This window comes from Ursus maritimus, unplaced genomic scaffold (genome assembly GCF_017311325.1).
Source record: "Ursus maritimus isolate PB19 unplaced genomic scaffold, ASM1731132v1 scaffold_14, whole genome shotgun sequence".
Classification (NCBI taxonomy): Eukaryota; Metazoa; Chordata; class Mammalia; order Carnivora; family Ursidae; genus Ursus; species Ursus maritimus.
Genome location: NW_024423786.1, coordinates 5,878,607 through 5,896,460, shown reverse-complemented (window position 1 = coordinate 5,896,460; position 17,854 = coordinate 5,878,607). Strand labels below are relative to the sequence as shown.

The following is a 17,854-nucleotide window of genomic DNA, read 5'->3' as shown; positions in this document are numbered from 1 at the left end:
CAGGCTCCTCCGCTATGAGCCTGCTTCTTCCTCTCCCACTCCCCCTGCTTGTGTTCCCTCCCGCTGGCTGTCTCTATCTCTGTTAAATAAATAAATAAAATCTTAAAAAAAAAAAAATACACCTATGGGACGCCTGGGTCGCTCAGTCGGTTAAGCATCTGCCTTCGCTCAGGTCATGATCCCGAGTCCTGGGATTGAGTCCGCATTGGGCTCCTGCTCGCCTGGAGCCTGTCTTCCTCTGCTCCTCCCCACTTGCGCTCGCTCTCTTGATGTGGGGCTCGATTCCATAACGCCGGGATCACGCCCTGAGCCGAAGGCAGACGCTTAACCGCTGTGCCACCCAGGCGCCCCAGGTGTCTGTATTTTTAAATAGCCTTTTACTTACTGTCATCTAAATTTAAGATTTACTTGTATTTCTTTCTCCTCTACTGGGCAGGTTTTTTAAGATGTAAAGGTTAAATAACATATGGAAAGCACATAGCGTTAGCCTGAGATAGAAAATGTTACCCATTATCATTTGTATCTAAACAATGGTGGTTCTATTGATTATAATAATCAGGAACTCTTCTAAATAGCCCTTAAACCTCCAGCCTGAGTTCAAAGCCTAAAGCTCTTAACCACTATGCTATACTGTGTTCAAAACTTAAGCCCCAAGTTCCAAAGTACAGATCAACTGTGAAAGACCTTGTTTAGCTCTCACATTACTCAGAATAACACTGGCTATACACTATCTTATTCATTTGGTTTTTTTGCAAAGTGTCTCCATATTCCCAGAGATCTTCTGCAGAGCCTGCATGGGGCAATTCTGGATACTTTACCCATTAGCCTATTTTGGACTTGTACATGACATCAACACACTGCTAAATTACCTACAATTAACCAACACAACTTTTTTGGAAAATATTTTTCTGCTTGGATTTATCATTTCCTCAAAAAGGTTATTTTTACTTTGTCAGGATAGGAGAAATAAAATTTAATATCAAAGATAAGAGATAATAAGCCAAATGCTATGTACAACTTATGACTTAATGTGTAAGAAAAATATAAAATATTCCAATTCACTGCTCTTTAAGTAAAATACGGGTAAAAGTAGCTCTATTAACACTACATGGTATACAGCTGTATTTGAAGTATATGTCGTTTATATTCTAACCAGTAAACTAATTCAAGTAATCTAACACTTAAGTATCTTTCTGATAAATCAGAAAATTAGAAAATAGACTGGGAACATAAAGCAGGAGAAATGGTAACAATGAAATAAACTAAATAGTTCATAATTTTTAAAGCCACTAATAGCCATTCTGATCACAATACAATTCCAAAGATGTGTCTCTACTCAGCTTTAATTACTTAATTGTATAAAATAAAATATAATTTTATATTTTATTTTATATTTATAATTTTATTTTTATAAAATAAAAGCCAATCAATCATTTTAGGTATCTTTCCACTATTCTCATTTTTCAGAGAATTATCTATTACATAAAATTCCAAGAATCTTCTTTTTTAAAGACTTTATGTATTTACTTATTGATTTATTGAGACAGAGTGTGAGTGAGCAGGGGGAGGGGCAAAGGAAGGAGAGAGAGACTCTCAAGCGGACTCCATGCCCATCGAGGAGGCCAACCCAGGGGTCAATCTCAGGACCGTTACATGATGACCTGAGCTGAAATTCAGAGTCGGACATTCAACCGACTGAGCCACCCAGGCACCCCTAAGATTCCAAGCATTTTAAACACTCTCATAAGAACTGGCAAAATTAGCACAGAAAACTTTCCAAAAAGAGAAGTTCCCTCCATTAAATGATAAATGTTTAAGATAAAATACCAGGTGAGTACCACCAATCACTCCAAGCTTTACATTAAAGGCTTCCGTGTAGACACACAATCCTCACCCTGTGCTTGAATAAACTGGGTATGCTTTACACATAAGATGTCTCCTAGAAGTTTATGAAACACTGATTAGTGGGGAAAGAGAACATTTTAGAAAGAATTTTTCTAAAGTGTTATTTTAAACTAAATCCCTAAATCAAATATTGAAGAAAAGTTTTCACAGATAAAGTATCAGCAAAATGGTTCATTATTGTCTTACAAAAAAAGTAATGGAAATAAGTATTTCCACTTAGGTCAACAAAAGTTAAGGAAAGAAAACTCTTCAAAGGGGCTATCTCTGAGGGTTCTATGAAAAATAAGTACTTGGAGAGGCAAATTAGCTTAAGACTTGGATCTCTGCCTTCGATAACTTCAGAATTTAGTTTAAAACAGGGATTAGGAGGGGTCAACAATATAAGGTCTGTAAGAAGGAAATAAAACTACCATGGATCATAAAGAAAATTATGAAGTGGAAGGCATTCCCAGAATTCTAACAAAAACACTAAGTCTGCATCATACATAGGCACTAAATTCTAGGGTGAAGACAGGGTGTAGGATGAAGTCGAAATTGCCATGGAAAATCCCTTTAATCTCTCCCTAAATTGACGGGCTGTATTTAGGGTATTTATGTCTCTCTTTCTTCCTCTTTAAAATAAAGATCATAATTTACCTGTATCATCAGGCTGTTGGGAAGATTAAATGAATTAAGGTCAGCTATTAAAAGAACATGGCAGGTAGCAGTCAACATAGGTAGGCTATTATCTATAAGTCTCTTTTTTTTTGTTTTTAATGTATCTTTAGACAAAAAAGCACACTCAACTGTGCCACAAATTATAAGGCTTGCGAGAATTGAGAATAACAAAAGATCACTTTTTTCAAATGCAATAAAAATCTCACAAGAACATATACTCAGTATGAGTAATGGTGGCTGAAATTGCCTGCACTATTAAAAAACTTATTTTTTTTGGCAGAGCGAAAACATAACTGAATATATTTTAAAGTGCTTATATAATGCAACTTCACTATTCATTTCTCCTTTAAGCTCATTCCTTTCTTCAGTCAAGCCCTGGTCCACCTGAGAGATCGGGTGATCAATTTTGCATGATTTCCCCAAGCTTCCTTTAGTAAGTGTTTTGTTCTTTTTATCATCATCATCATCATCATCATTCAATTGGTCACACAATCCTGGGGGGAAAAAAATCACCCTCACATAGAAAAAGTTTCTGCTGACAGACATGGTCAAATACTTAAAAAAATCAAATGTCATCTCATCCAAGCTAGGAAATAATATGTCTAGTTTGGAAAAGGCTTAGGTTACAGTTTTCCAACCAGTCCAAAAGGGCACTCTGATGCACTGCAAGGTGGTATGTGTGTCAATATTTTGAGTTTCCTCACTCCTCTTTCTCAATTTCTGACCACAAACTGGCAACTTCATCAGATGACTGGGTAGCATAAAGGCACATGAGGAAATGTGACACTTTACCCTTTGAAAAGTTAGCAAGCCAGGGCTGCCCAAGTTTAGAAAAGATTCTAACTTTTTAATTAGTTTAAAAATACAAGTTAAAAATCAGCTAGTTCAAAACAGTATGTTAAAGCAATCAGCCCCACAGTAAAAGACCTCTAGGAACAACTTCATTTTTAACTCTTGCCACAAATTAGTTTTTCATTATTTTTCATTAAAAGTCACTTTATCTTGAACTCTTTTTCAGCCCAAGTTTTACTTTTCATCTCCAAACCTGTCAGTTTCTTTATTTAGGCAGTAACTACTAATTTTAAAATGCACAGACCCATTTACAAAGTGTACCAAAATATACAACGCACAAATAAAATCCGGTTTAGGGATGAACACTCTGATGGCCATATAATAATGAGGTAATAGCTGCAGTCAAAGGGGTAGGAAGGGAAACAAAAACCAACCAGATATCTCACCCTGCTAATACCTGGAAACACTGACTTAACTTTGTATCACTATATTATTTATTTATTTATAATTTTTTTTAAATGTAAGCTCTATGCCCAATGTGGGGCTTGAACTCAAGACCCCGAGATCAAGGGCTGTATGCTCTACCAACTGAGCCAGCCAGGCAGTCTTGTACTGCTAATTTCTAATCCACATAAAAGGCATGAATTTTAGTGGCAAATCTTGCATAATCAACAAATAACTTAAAAGATAGCATTTTGCCTTCCTCAAGAATAAAGACATGAAATATAAAATAAATAAATGCACACTGGCACAGGCAGACACTGGAATTTATCCTTGAGATAGGAGGCAGTTCTTCATGTTTACCACTTGGCAGAACAATTTCAAGAAGTAACCACCTGATTCAGTCAAATCTCCTATAATTCCTTCCAGAGTCAATGGCTCTCATATAGAAAAGATTTCCTTAGTGTTTAGTGGTATCCCCAAAGGTACCCAGATTGCTTGCTTTAAGAACTTTTTAGAATTACAAGAAGGCACCTATAAAAATCTATAGTATCTTTTTTTTTTTTTTTCAAAAAATATTTTAAAGCAACTTTTTAAGAATAATTTTCTTGGGGCACCTGGGTGCCTCAGTCGTTAAGCGTCTGCCTTTGGCTCAGGGCGTGATCCGGGTGTTATGGGATCGAGCCCCACATCAGGCTCCTCCGCTGGGAGCCTGCTTCTTCCTCTCCTACTCCCCCTGCTTGTGTTCCCTCTCTCTCTGGCTGTCTCTGTCAAATAAATAAGATCTTAAAAAAAAAAAAAAAAAGTAATTTTCTTAAAACAAGAACATGTGCACAAGTGTTCCCTGTAATTAGACCATTAATTCATTAAAGCTCTAAATTATACCCAGATACTTTGCCACAGGATTAAAAAAAAACATGAAAATGTAACCTATGTAATTATATACCAAAATATGAATGCCTTAAGGAAAAGAACTATATGTATTTCTTACATCTTGTTATACTCCGTCATCCAGTATAGTACACCTTACATAAAATTAGGTGCTCAAGTACCTGAATAAAATGTTAATGGAGAAAAGATATAATTACAATATTATCCTAACCTTTTTCATGGACACTAAATCACTATCTACCACATAAAAATATCTAAGGAACCAGATGCTTTTGTATATACTGCAACCAGGCATAGAACTGAGAGAAAAAAAGAATAAGGAGCACTATTCAGTCAACAATTTCTAAGAATCGAGTGCCTGGGTGGCTCAAGCAGTTAAGCATCTGCCTTCGGCTCAGGTCAGTATTCCAGGGTCCTGGAATCGAGTCCCACGTTGGGCTCCCTGCTTCTCCCTTTGCCTCTGCCTCTCTCTGTCTCTCATGAATAGATAAATAAAATTTAAAAAAAAAAAAAACCACAATTTCTAAGAATCTACTTTCAACTGCTAGCTGCTCTGAAGAATATACAATTCAGAAAGACACTGCCCCTTGCCTCCCAGAAGCTTTTAAAGTAGAAGAAAAGAACCATCATTTACCAAAGATTGACTGTGTGCTATGCATTGTGCTAAGAACTTTCAGGATTACAAGCAGTCCTACAACAAAAGGTGGCAGCCTTTTTGGGGAGAGGAAGGGGGTGGTGACTTTTTTTTTTTTTTAAGATTTATTTATTTGAAAGAAAGAGAGGGAATTTGAAGCGGACTCCTCACTGAACTCAATTTCGATCTCACGACACTGAGATCATGACCTAAGCCGAAACCAAGAGTGGGTTGCTCAACCGACTGCACCACCCAGGCACCCCTTAAGAAAACTCTAAAATTGGGAGCGTGGAAAACCTTTCCCTATAGTACTTGAACTAGAAGGGGTAGCATTTCAAAAGATAGATGCAGAGGTAAGACAAAAGCCAAAGTGTATCTAGGGAGTAAGAGTAGACGAAAAGTTTGGAAACAAGTCTGATGAAGAATAGTACAGTCTTTTACTTTTTACACAATTTTGTTTTCCTTTTATTTTAAATCTTCATATTTAATGACTTTACAAACATATCCATTATAAATAGCAGCCCCTCCCCATCCTCAGTACCCTCTAAAACTTTTACTCTGCCTTATTTTTCTATAGCACCTAAATGTTTTTTAAAATCCCTTCTTTGCTTTACCCTTCCCTTTCTTCCCTCCATCTAACCCCACCAAGTAACCTATGTTAACAACCTCCAATTACTTTTTTGGTATCTTCTCCATGTTTATAAGCCCATACAGATGTCATATGCGCATGCATACACAGGCTTTTTGTAATAATTTGTATTTTCCAATCTATTAGTTTTTTTAAAAGATACACTAATTACAGGGGCACCTCAGTGGCTCAGTCGGTTAAGCAGCCAACTCTTGATTTTGGCTTAGGTCATGATTTCAGTGTCCTGCGACTGAGCCCCATGTGGGGCTCCGCACTCAGCAAGAGGTCTGCTTCAGAATCCTCTCTCTCCCTCTGACTCCCGACCCGTGCTCACGCACAAGCACTCTAAAATAATCTTTAAAAAAAAAAAAAAACCCAAAACACTAATTATAGAATACATGTTCATGGGGGGAAGGGGTGTCAGAAAAATATGAAAAAACACAAAAAAATAATAACCTGTAGATGGCCCTTGCCAACATTCGTGGACATATGTATCCAATCTTTTCTATACATAAATATATACTTGTAAATATTTTTCTTTATACAGATGAGATCTTTGTGTATTAATTTTAGTACTCGACTTTTTTCACTTAATAGAACTTATCTAACAGGATTAACTGAAATCATCTTTCACTACTTGGCAGAATACACTTTAGATTAAGAGGATACAGGATATAAAGAGGGTAACTACACCAACTACATATACGAGCTTATCAAAAAAGTTTATTCTTTTCAAAAAAGATGAGTCATTAGTTGTGTGATATCTCTTTGAAGAGGATTATGTACAAATACATTTATAAGGGTGAAAAAAATCCATCAGATGCAAATATAGCCAACTTCTAAGTTTCTTGTTTGCTCATTAGATTTAATTAGCAGTAAGAAAAAAGCCTAGCACCACTTCATATCCATTAGGATAGTCATTATCAAAAACAAAAACACGGAAAATAACATGCATTGACAAGGATGAAAGAAATTGGAACCCTCATGTATTGCTGGTGTAAATATAAAATGGTGCAGTTGCTGTGGAAAACAGTTTGGCAGTTCCTCAAAAAGTTAAAACCAAATTACCGCATGATCCAGCAAGTCCACTCGTAGTCATACACTCGAAAGAACTGAAAGCAGAGACTCAAACAGATACTTGTAAACAAATATTCATAGCACCATTATTCACAACAGCCAAAAGGTGGAAACAACCCAAGAATCCATCAACAGATGAACAGACAAAACACCTTACACACACCCACAGGAATATTATTCAGCCATAAAAAGGAATGAAATTTTGATACATGGTACAATATGGATGGGCCTTGGAAAACCATTAAGTAAAACAAACCAAATGCAGTATCACAAATTCTGTATGATTTTCCCTTATATGAGGTACTTGGAATGAGCAAATTCATAGAGAGAAAGTAGAATTTACCAGAGATAAATAGGAAGGAATGGCAAGTTTTGTTTAATGGGTACAGAGTATTCTTTTTGGGTTGATGAAAATGTTCTGGAAACAGATAGTGGTGATGGCTCCACAATGCTGTGAATGTACTTACTGCCACTGAATAGTACACTTAAATATGGTTAAAATGGTAAATTTTAGGTATAGTTTACCTGCCCCCCTCCAAAAAAAGCGTAAGGGGCCCATTTCACACTGTCAGCTAAATATGAGTCACAAAGGTTATGATCTCTACGCTCACAATTCACAACTGCACTCTAATTTTAGTCCAGACTAACGTGAAGGAAGGTAGAATTATCACGTACCCCCTCACATTCCCTCTGGTTAAAATTCTCTTCCATGTATAAAGCCTATGAATGCAAAGGAAGTAGCCAGTATGACAAAAGCGCGTGGGCCAGTGAATAAGGGAGCTGCTAAAGCAGGCAAATGTCCTCATGGAGCTGGCAGTGAGAACTCAGAGCAATCTACAAATAATGCCCCATAGAGGGGGACGCTAAGATATCCGAAGTTACAAAGTTCTGAGTTTGAGTTGGTAGTAAGCATATTCACTTAATAGTAAGCATCTGTGTGTTTGTGATGGACAGGAGAAAGGAACTAAGTCCACAGGTGATTAATCTCTGAATCTCCACTCATTCAGTTAATGTTTGTTAAATAATCAAGACAAAGTTTTAAGAACTGGAGATTTATAAATGAGAGTAAGATATGCCCCACCTTTAAGGAACTTAAGTCTAGCCAGAGTTGGAGGATATCTATACAAAAAATTCAATTCAATTAACACTATTTAGCACCTTACACTCAACAAATTGGCTGCCATCAGATGTCAGCCATTATGCTAAACTCTGGGTAGTCAAAGGTGATTAAGATACAATCTTCTAGGGAAAGGAGTAAACAAATACTTTCATATGTGTCACAATAAATACATATAAAATCTATAGTGCATAGTACAAAAAAAAATCATTTAAGTTTAAATAGAAGGTCTTATAAAACCTAGTATTAAGTGCTGGAATGTAGACTCAACACTTTCACTGAAACACAAAACATGGCCCCTCAGCCTCTCAAAGGGAAAATTTTTTACAAATATCAATAAATAAGGAATTGCATATGTATCAGAAAGCATTAATTTCAGTTTATGATCTTTTTTTTTTGAGACAGCAAGAGAGGGAACACAAGCAGGGGGAGTGGGAGAGGGAGAAGTAGGCTTTCCACCGAGCAGGGAGCCCGATGTAGGGCTCGATCCCAGGACCCTGGGATCACAACCTGAGCTGAAGGCAGACGCTTAACGACTGAGCCACCCAGGCGCCCCTTCAGTTTATAATCTAACGGGATAATAAACTCACAGATTACATGATAGAGGCCATTAGAAAAATAAATGCAAAGTAAAGTTTTAAGGCGGCGCTCAAGGAAGGAAATAAAATAATGAGTGAGAAGAGGAAAAAGAGATCAGGAAATGATATTTAGAAGACGGTGTTCAAAATGGCTCTTAAAAGAGGAACAGATAAAAGTGAGGAAATTGTGTCAATCTCTCCTCATTAGATAAGGTCGCTGAAGGCAGGAACTTGCCTCATTCACACTGCACTAAGCTCACTAGCCTGCGCCTACATAAGCGCTTAAAAAAAAAAAAAAAAAGACTTTTGAATTCCACCAAAGATAGTATGAGGAATCTACATTAAGCAAGAACTATGTTTAGTCTGGTAGGCAGTGGAGACTTTTGGAAGATTTTCGAACAGAAGGCCAGCATATCTACATTAGAATATTGTTATCATCACAAAATAGGATACATAAGGGGCACCTGGGTGGCTCAGTCGGTTAAGCATCTGCCTTGGGCTCAGGCCATGATCCCAGGGTCCTGGAGTCGAACCCCACAACAAGCCCCACATCAGGCTCTCTGCTCAACAGGGAGCATGCTTCTCCCTATCCCTCCAGCTCCCCCTGCTTGCGCACTCATGCTCTCTCTCTCTCTGTCAAATAAATAAATAAAATCTTTACCAAAAAAAAAAAAAAAAAAGGATACATAAAAACCCCATTATTTCCCTCCATGAAAGAAAGCTGAGTAGCTGGGGAACAAAGGGAGAGGTAGAATTACTCTGCACAACCTTACTTAATCGGCCTAAATTTCTGTATCCTTTTAATTTTGTGGCATGTGACAGTATTATTCAAAAAAATTAATAAAACTTAATTTTTAAGAATTTGCACAGTAAGAGTGAATCTGACATCAATGTGGAAAAAGCGCTACCATGGGAAGAAATAAGAAAAAGGAGTTCATTTCAGAGGTTCTAAGAACAGTCAAGGCAAATAGTAAGAAAAACTTGAACTAATCTGGAGAAAAAAGAAAACGGCTGAAAGAAGCTCAAAAATGTAGTTGTCAATGGAATCTGACAGCAACTGAATGTCTGAGGTAACATAAAGACCCACACCATGAATACAATTAAATAACTTTATTAAATGTACTCTTCTATTATAAAAGCAACACATTCAGAGAAAACAGAAAGTTTAAAAACATTGTCCTTATTTCCACTGTTTAACAACCACTGTTAACATCCACATGTATTTTCTCCCTATGTGTAGGTTTTGAGATTTTTTTTTTAAACAGCTTAAGATGTAATTCACATATCATACAACTCACCCACCTGAAGTGTACAATTCAATGGTTTTTATCATATTCAGAGTTGTGCATCCATCTCCACAATCAATTTGAGAACATTTTCATCACTCCCCCCAAAAAAACCCCTATCACAGTGGCTGCCCATTCCCCACTCCCTCCAGGCCCTGGCAACCACTAACCTACATTCTGCCTCTGTGGACTAGCCTATTCTGAGCATTTCATACAAATGGAATCATACAATATGTGGTCTTTTATGACCGGCTTCTTTCATTGAACATAATGTTTGCAAGGTTTATACATACTGGAGAATGTATCAGTACACCATTTCTTTTTATTACTAAACAATATTCCACTGTATTTTTTATACAACTGCAATCATTCCAGATACACAATTTTGTGTTCAGCATTTTCCATGTCATCAATGCTTCATATAATCCATATTTAATGACAAGTACAGTGCCCCATCAAGTGGCTGTAGCACAGTTTACTTAATCATTTCACTATTGTTGGACATTTGAACTCCTTCCAGTCTTTTCTATTGTAAACAATTCTCTTAAATGCAAATGGCAGCTCCTTTCTGAATGATCTTCTGGATCCAGAGAAATGCCTCTCCTAGAAACTTTGAGCTTCCTAATGAGATTTGCCACAAAGAACAAAAGTCATGTACTTTCAGGGAAAATTAAGGATTTCATCTCTTCCAAACCCAGGTCATGGACAGATGTTAAAAGCTATCCATAGTTAAAAGGATGCCTCAGAAATACCTAGATTAAGACCTAGCTGGCTTAGTCGGTAGAGGGTTGTAAATTCGAGCCCCACGGTGGGTGTAGAGATTACTTGGGGGGGGGAAAAAAGGAATGAAAATTCACAATTTTAAAGACATATTAACACAGTTAAACATTAACTAGCCTGGCTCTTCCATCAGAAAAGTACAGGGATGGAAAAAAGTAAACACTGTCCAAATGTAATGCCTAGTATTAAGTAGCTTCAAAGAAATCAGACCACTTTTGCTTTCCATAGCAGGATGGAAGAAAAAAAATAGAAGACCTTGATTCCAACAGTAAAAATGTACTTATGCTTGTAACTGTATGACAATAAATGGAATCCAACAGGTAGAAAGAGGAGGAAGAGGACACCAGTAAAGTCCACAAAGTCTTCACTAGCATTTAAAAAATACTGGGTCCCCTAAAACATTGTCATTGCCTGCTGCTTTCCATTAGTTAACCAAAAATACCAACAATCTCAAAATCACAAAGATTATAAATTTGAAACTAGCTTTAGGATTGTTAATCCCCACCCCCTAAGATCCTTTAGAATCTGGTCTAAAAATAAAACTATGTGTCAAGTGTTCCTCAAGAAAAAACTATGTACGCTGATTGGAATGTGAAGCAATTAACACACTTTGGGAGTGATTTGCCAAAGAGACTTGAGATAGCCTGGGCCAAAACCAATAACAAAGAAACAACACCCACTTGACATTTTCCTTGGTTAAACTGAGATTTTAGGAGCAATTTTAGAAGAAAGGCTAAAAGCTCTGAAGTTAATCACGAAAACCATTGCGAGCTACACAAGTATTCTGGGAGAAATAGAGGAACAAAATGATTCAACCACTGCAAAATAAAAGATGAAAACTTTAATATGAAATTAAGGAATTTTCACTCCACTTTTAGGGCAAAAATAAAATACCCAGCCATTACTATCATGAGGATGATAGGCAAGGTAATTTAGCCCTATACCAGAAATACTAAATTGTAACACAAATATCAAGTGTTACATTTAGCACCCAGTTTAGCAAATAGGAATTCTTAACCATCCATACACACACACACACACACACACACACACACACACACACAATATGACAACCTCAAACTCTACGCAACCTCATCATAAATAAGTCCAATGTTCCTTGGTTTTCCAATTAACTTAGTCAAGGTGAGCAATTTTCCAACTACAGTTTTAAAGAAATGACTTCCATGACTTGTACAATTTGAAAAACAAAAAACCTTTGCAAGTTCCATTTTATGGTTTCATAAACCCCCTACTGTCAGAGTCCACTGCCTTTCAAAAGCAATATTTAAAATTCTCTTCTGCAAGTCAACATTAAAGCATTCTGTTTGGCTAACAAGCTCCTCCCAAGACCAGGATTATTATGTATGGCCTATTATGTTCCTAACATGCAAACAAAAGCACTCCCTCATGTAACAGTTTTCTATTTTTAGGCAGGTTACTAACAAAGTTTTATCTGAAATTAAAATGTAGTAGAACCATACATCTACCACTAACAAACTACTTGAAATAGTAATTTAAAGTTATTAATTGTATTTTCCATTTAATAAGTAACCTAGTATTTCTGGAAAACTCAAATTTAACTTCCATGAAATTGTTGTTTAAACCACCTACTTTGGATTTCACAAATGGCACGTCTTAAACTAAACACAACTAGTTTCAGAGCAGTTGTAATACAGTACTTGATGTTTAACCATTCTCCATTTCAACTTTTAGATACTTTTCATCACAAATGACCAGCTTAATCTGTTTCCCTGTTTTCTTCTGCTAACCCAAATCCCACAAAATATGTTCTAATGTATTTCACTCAAGCCTTCTACTTTGAAGGCTTACACTTTTCAACTGTTGACAAAAGTTTTAACAAGGCTAAGCAACCCCACTACAAATTTTAATCACAAACACCACATACCTAAAAGATAAGCTTTTCCAGCAGAAACACTAACAGGTTTATTTTCCCAAGGACCCAGTGTTCAACCGGGTCAAATGTTTCTGGTGCATTTTAAACAGCTTAGCCCTTGAAGTGATAAGGGTGAAAACAAGCCAAAAATATCTTAATGTTCTTCAGTGGCATATAACCATCACAACCCAAGAAAAACTCAGGAATTGCTAGCTGAAGTCTGTTAAGTCCGTAATAATCACTTTAGCATAAGCATTAATCACAACAATACAGCAACTTGGGGTAAATTATGTTTAGAGAGCTAACGACTTTATAACAAAACTGGAAACCATGGAATCAATGCAAAGAAAGTTTACTATATACAACACACTTAATAAATTAAAAATACTTTCAGCTGTTTCATATAATCTCCCAATTTCTACACGGCTGGGGAGCGTGGTTTTTATTGCCAAGAGCCATTTAAAATACAGTATTAGCAGCGTGCACTACATGCATAAAGTCAACATTTTGGTGACCAAGAAAAACCTTAGAAAAATCTTTTACAAGAGCACCTAGGAATATGAAGTTCAGCTCATTCACCACTGTGTAAGTGCAAAACATCTGACGTAAAGCACTTATCAAAAATGTTCTTAAATGGGTTAACACAGTGAATCTTTTCAACTACCATCAGCTTCAACATCATCAAGGGGGAAATTAGTTATCAGCAAGAAAAAAACAGAATATTCATATTCTAATTCATATTCTGCAAATTAAATCTCAAATTAAATCAACTACTTCACTCTCTCCAACAAAGAAAGATCCTTCACGACTTTTCTTTTAGACCCTCATCTCTCACCACTTCCTTCCTGCACCCCAAACTCATCCCAACTCCTGCACGTCTATGCCTTTGTACCAGCGGTCCCTTCAGCTTATAATGCTCTCCCCTCCTCCTCACCTGGTAAGCACTTACTCAACAGTCCAAAACCGGCCGCAAAAGTTCCCTCCAGTGTTCAGGCTTCCTCAACTCCCCCAAGCAAAACCAGCTGTTTCAAATTCCCACAACACTCGGTGAGTCCATCCTTATCATAGCGCGTTGTTTTCACGCCTTGGTGGAAAGAAAGAAGAGCAGGTTCCCTCCACTCAAAGCACAGAAGACGAAGCAAGCAGAAATACTCCATGAACGTGAGCTGAATTCGTCCCTACTTAGATTAAACGACCCTCTAGAGCCCGGTCACATCTCAAGGAGGCACAGGGGATCCTAACACTCTTCCCACCAGAGAAATGAATACCAGAGGGCACACCCAGAGCTCTGAAAAGAGAACAATGAATGAACACAACCGCCTCTCCTCTCATGATGCCCAAACTCCTCTTTCTGGGCATCGACTAGGTTCTCTGCAGAACCTCTGCAGCTGCAGAACTGAAGCGTCCCGGCGGCTCTCACTTTACACAAAGACAGCCCCGGATCTTCATTCCAAAGCATCCCAGGGCCAAACCTCAGTATACGCATCCCAAACCTTTCATTAGTAACCCACAGAGTCCCGAAACCCAAGGCGAGGCCCCAGTGCCTTTGTGGTCGGGCACTGGCCCACTTCCTCCTCTCGTCCCCGATTCTTTTCGTCCTCCCCGTAAGGGTGTCACTTGAGATGCAAGACCGGGACCCCCTCCGCGCTCAGAAAGAAAAGGAATTAGTTCACCTGAATGACAACATAGATACGGGGCAATTCTGGGCAGATTTTTCCATTGCCAAATATAAGGAATGTGCACCGAGTACAGGGGTGGCGCTAGTACGTTTCCCCGAAACACAAGGAAATTTGAGTGGGGATGTGGAAACGGCTCGCCGGCCATGACACCGGGCCCCAGGGCTCCCGCCCGCCCAGCGCCACCCGGGGTGACAGAGGCCTGGCCCGGGCCCTCACCCGGCAGCCGCAGGGTCGCTCCATCAACGCCGCCCAGCCCCGGACGCCGGGGAACTCTGCCCCTTCAACCTCGCCGCCCGGATCCCCCGGCAGCCAGGGCCCGGCCCTGCCGCCTACCTGAAGGAGCCGAGCCGCCTCCGTGTCCCGTCGTCCGGCGGCGGCGTCTGGTCCGCTCCTCCTCCCCACGGCGGGTGAGGGAGCGGGAGGCGGTCACATTCGGCGCGTCCCCAGCCCAGGGGACGGGGCCCCGGGCAGTCCCCGCATCGTCGCACTCGCGCTCCGCGCCTCGGGGCACACGCCCCAAAGCCGGGCCAGCTGGCCCTCTTCCGGGCCCAAGGAGAGCGGCAGGAAAGCCTTCCTGTCTCACGCTCGTCCTCGTCTTACTCCCGCCATCTAAGATGGCGGCCCCAACGCCCGCGACGAAGAGACTCTCGGGCGGCCCCGGCAAACCAGCCCTCCACTCGGTGCTCCTCCTCCCGACCTGCGGCGCCACCAGCTCTCTGCTTCTGCGCGAGCCCGCCTGGCAGCGGACTTCAAACTTGGTTCGGGCATCTATCACTCTAGCCTGAACTCCGGCCCCGCCCCCCAGTGAGGGGGCGTGGCTTCGCGATGTAGCTCGTCGCCATTTCGGAGCCGTGAAGTCTGATACTGGTACTGGTCGGCGCCCGGCACAGGGGGGGGGGTCCGTAATCGAGAAGGGTCGGTGTTCGGACTCCCGGAAGGGTCCGGGGCCTAGCGGCGAGAGGAACGCCAGCGTGCCAGCATCACAAGGCCCGGAGATAACCAGACTTACCGGAGGACACACAGTATACTGTATATAGCTTTGGCGCGTCCTGTCCTTAGGCACGTCGGAATTCGAATCGCCACTCAGCCACTTACGGGTTGTGTGGGAAAGCCCCTAAAGTTTCCGTTTTTTAAAAAAGTTTATTTAAGTCAGTAATCTCTACACCATACGTGGGACTCGAACACAGGACTCTAAGCAAGAGTCCTACGCTCTGAGCCAGCCGGGCACCCCGACCATAAAAGTTTTCTGAGCCTCACTTTCCTTATCCGTAAATTAGGGGACCTTTTCCCCCCATCAGATTGGCAAAAAGTTAACAGGACTGATAATATCCAGTCTGGTCCAAAGTATATGAAAACCTGCCCTGTACCCTAATTCAGCGCTGGCAGGAATGCTTATGGGGAGGGCAGTTTGGCGCTATCTACTGACATTTTTTATGTTTATACCCCTCGTGTCAACAATTTCGCTTTTAGGCACTAATTTTAGAGAAATGTGTACCCATAGTACAAACAGGCATGTGCTAAGATGTTTATTGCCACATTGTTTGCATTAGAGATACACTGGAAAAGATGTGAGTTAATTAGAAAACTTTAAACGGTGCTACATCCACAGTATGGGATATTATCTGTCTTAAAAAGATTGCGGTTATGGTCTCTAGTCATGATCCTAGGGTCCTGGGAAGGAGCCCCGTGTGGGCTCTCAGCGGGGAGTCTGCCTCTCCCCCAGCTTGTGCTCTCTCTCTCAAATAAATATATAAAACCTTAAAAAAAAAAAAAAGAATGAGCAGGATCTATGTACTGATTTTTTTTAAAATCCAAGACATTACAATTTTTTGTAAGTAGAACATTTTTATGGTATGATGCTATTTATTCAAACACAGGCACACAAAACTGCCCAATACCATGTACAACATTCATTTATTTAAATTTTTATGAGAGCCTGTTGTGTACCACACATTGTTCTGGTTATTGGGAAATCTACAATCAAAAGTCCTGCCTTCTAGTGATGAGAAAACAAAAGAAAGCATAAATAATAAATTCAGATAGTAATATGTGCAGTTTATAGAAAAATGAAGATGAAGCAATGTGAGATAAAGACAACTATGTGAGGATCAACATGGAAATAAATTCAGAGGAAAGACTGGAGGACATTGAATATAGAAGATCCACGAGAGTTGTTTTTATTTTTTTTTTAATAGGAGTAATAGCAGTAATGTCTACCTCACAGGATTTAATGAGATAAAACATGGAAAGCACTTAGCACAGAGCCTGGGGGTTGAGACTTCAGTACCTGGAGTCTGACTGCCTAGTTTCGAATTTGGACTGCCACTTCCTCATCTGTGACTGAGATAAGTCATTTAAACTTCAGTTCCTCAGTTTCTTCATCTGTAAAGAAAACATGAATAGTATCCACCTCTTAGAGTTGTAAGGATTTAGTGAGTTTAAGATGTAAGGCACTTGGAACAGTGCCTGGCTCGAATTAAACATAGAAGGGTTAGCTGTAATTATTATAGCTATCTCTTCTCATAACACCATTACTACTTAGGGTAGAGCAGCAAAACCACACTTGCTGACCCCCAGGCCATTTCTTCCTTTGGTGGTCCCCAGCTGGTATTTACCCCAGCACTTAACAGCTAAGAAAGCTTAGGGAGCCTGTGCTTCATTCAAACCTCTCAGCGGACAAGTAAAAGTGGCTATTTTATTTTTTTCAAAAATAGTTTATTGAGGGGCACCTGAGTGACTCAGTTGTTGGGCGTCTGCCTTCAGCTCAGGTCGTGATCCGAGAGTCCTGGGATCGAGCCCCACATTGGGCTCCCTGCACAGCAGAGAGCTTGCTTCTACCTCTCCCACTCACCCTGCTTGTGTTCCCTCTCTCGCTGTCTCTCTCTCTCTCAAATAAATAAATAAAATCTTAAAAAAAAATTAGTTTATTGAGGTAAAACTCCCATAGCAAAAACTTAACCCTTTTAAAGTGAACAGTTCAATAGCATTTAATATGTTCACAGTATTGTGCAATCACCACTTCTAGTTCCAAAATATTTCCATCACTCCGAAGCAAAACTCCTTACCCATTAAGCAGTTTCTCTCTGTCCCATTCCCGCCCAGCCCCTGACAACCACCAAGATGCATTCTATAACTGAGGATTTAACTTTTCTGGATATTTCATATAAATGGAATCATACAACATTTGACCATTTGTGTCTGGTTCTTTTCAGTTAGCATGTTTTCAAGGTTCATCCACGCTGCAGCATTTATTAGTACTTCATTCCTTTTTATGACTGAATAATATTCCACCATACACAATTGGTTGATAGACATTTGGGCTGTTTCCATCTTTAGGCTATCGTGAATAGTGTTGCTGTAAGCATGCGTATACGTGTACTGTTGGAGTACCTATTTTCAGTTCCTTTAGGCATATACCTAGGAGTACAATTGCAGACATCATCTCGCACCCCACTGGGTTGAATGTCCTCTACTTTAAAAACCTCTGGCATGGTG

The 17,854-nt window shown here is 39.6% G+C and overlaps 1 protein-coding gene across 1 annotated transcript in view; it reads right to left on the bottom strand.

The window, feature by feature from the left end:
- RAF1 (Raf-1 proto-oncogene, serine/threonine kinase) overlaps positions 1-14,846 on the bottom strand; it is a 75,418-nt gene extending 60,572 nt beyond the window's left edge. Inside the window, exon 1 of the mRNA XM_040628430.1 lies at positions 14,693-14,846. The gene's annotated coding sequence lies outside the window, so the exon portion shown is untranslated. The remainder of the gene's footprint in view (positions 1-14,692) is intronic.
- Positions 14,847-17,854: the final 3,008 nt, after the last annotated feature.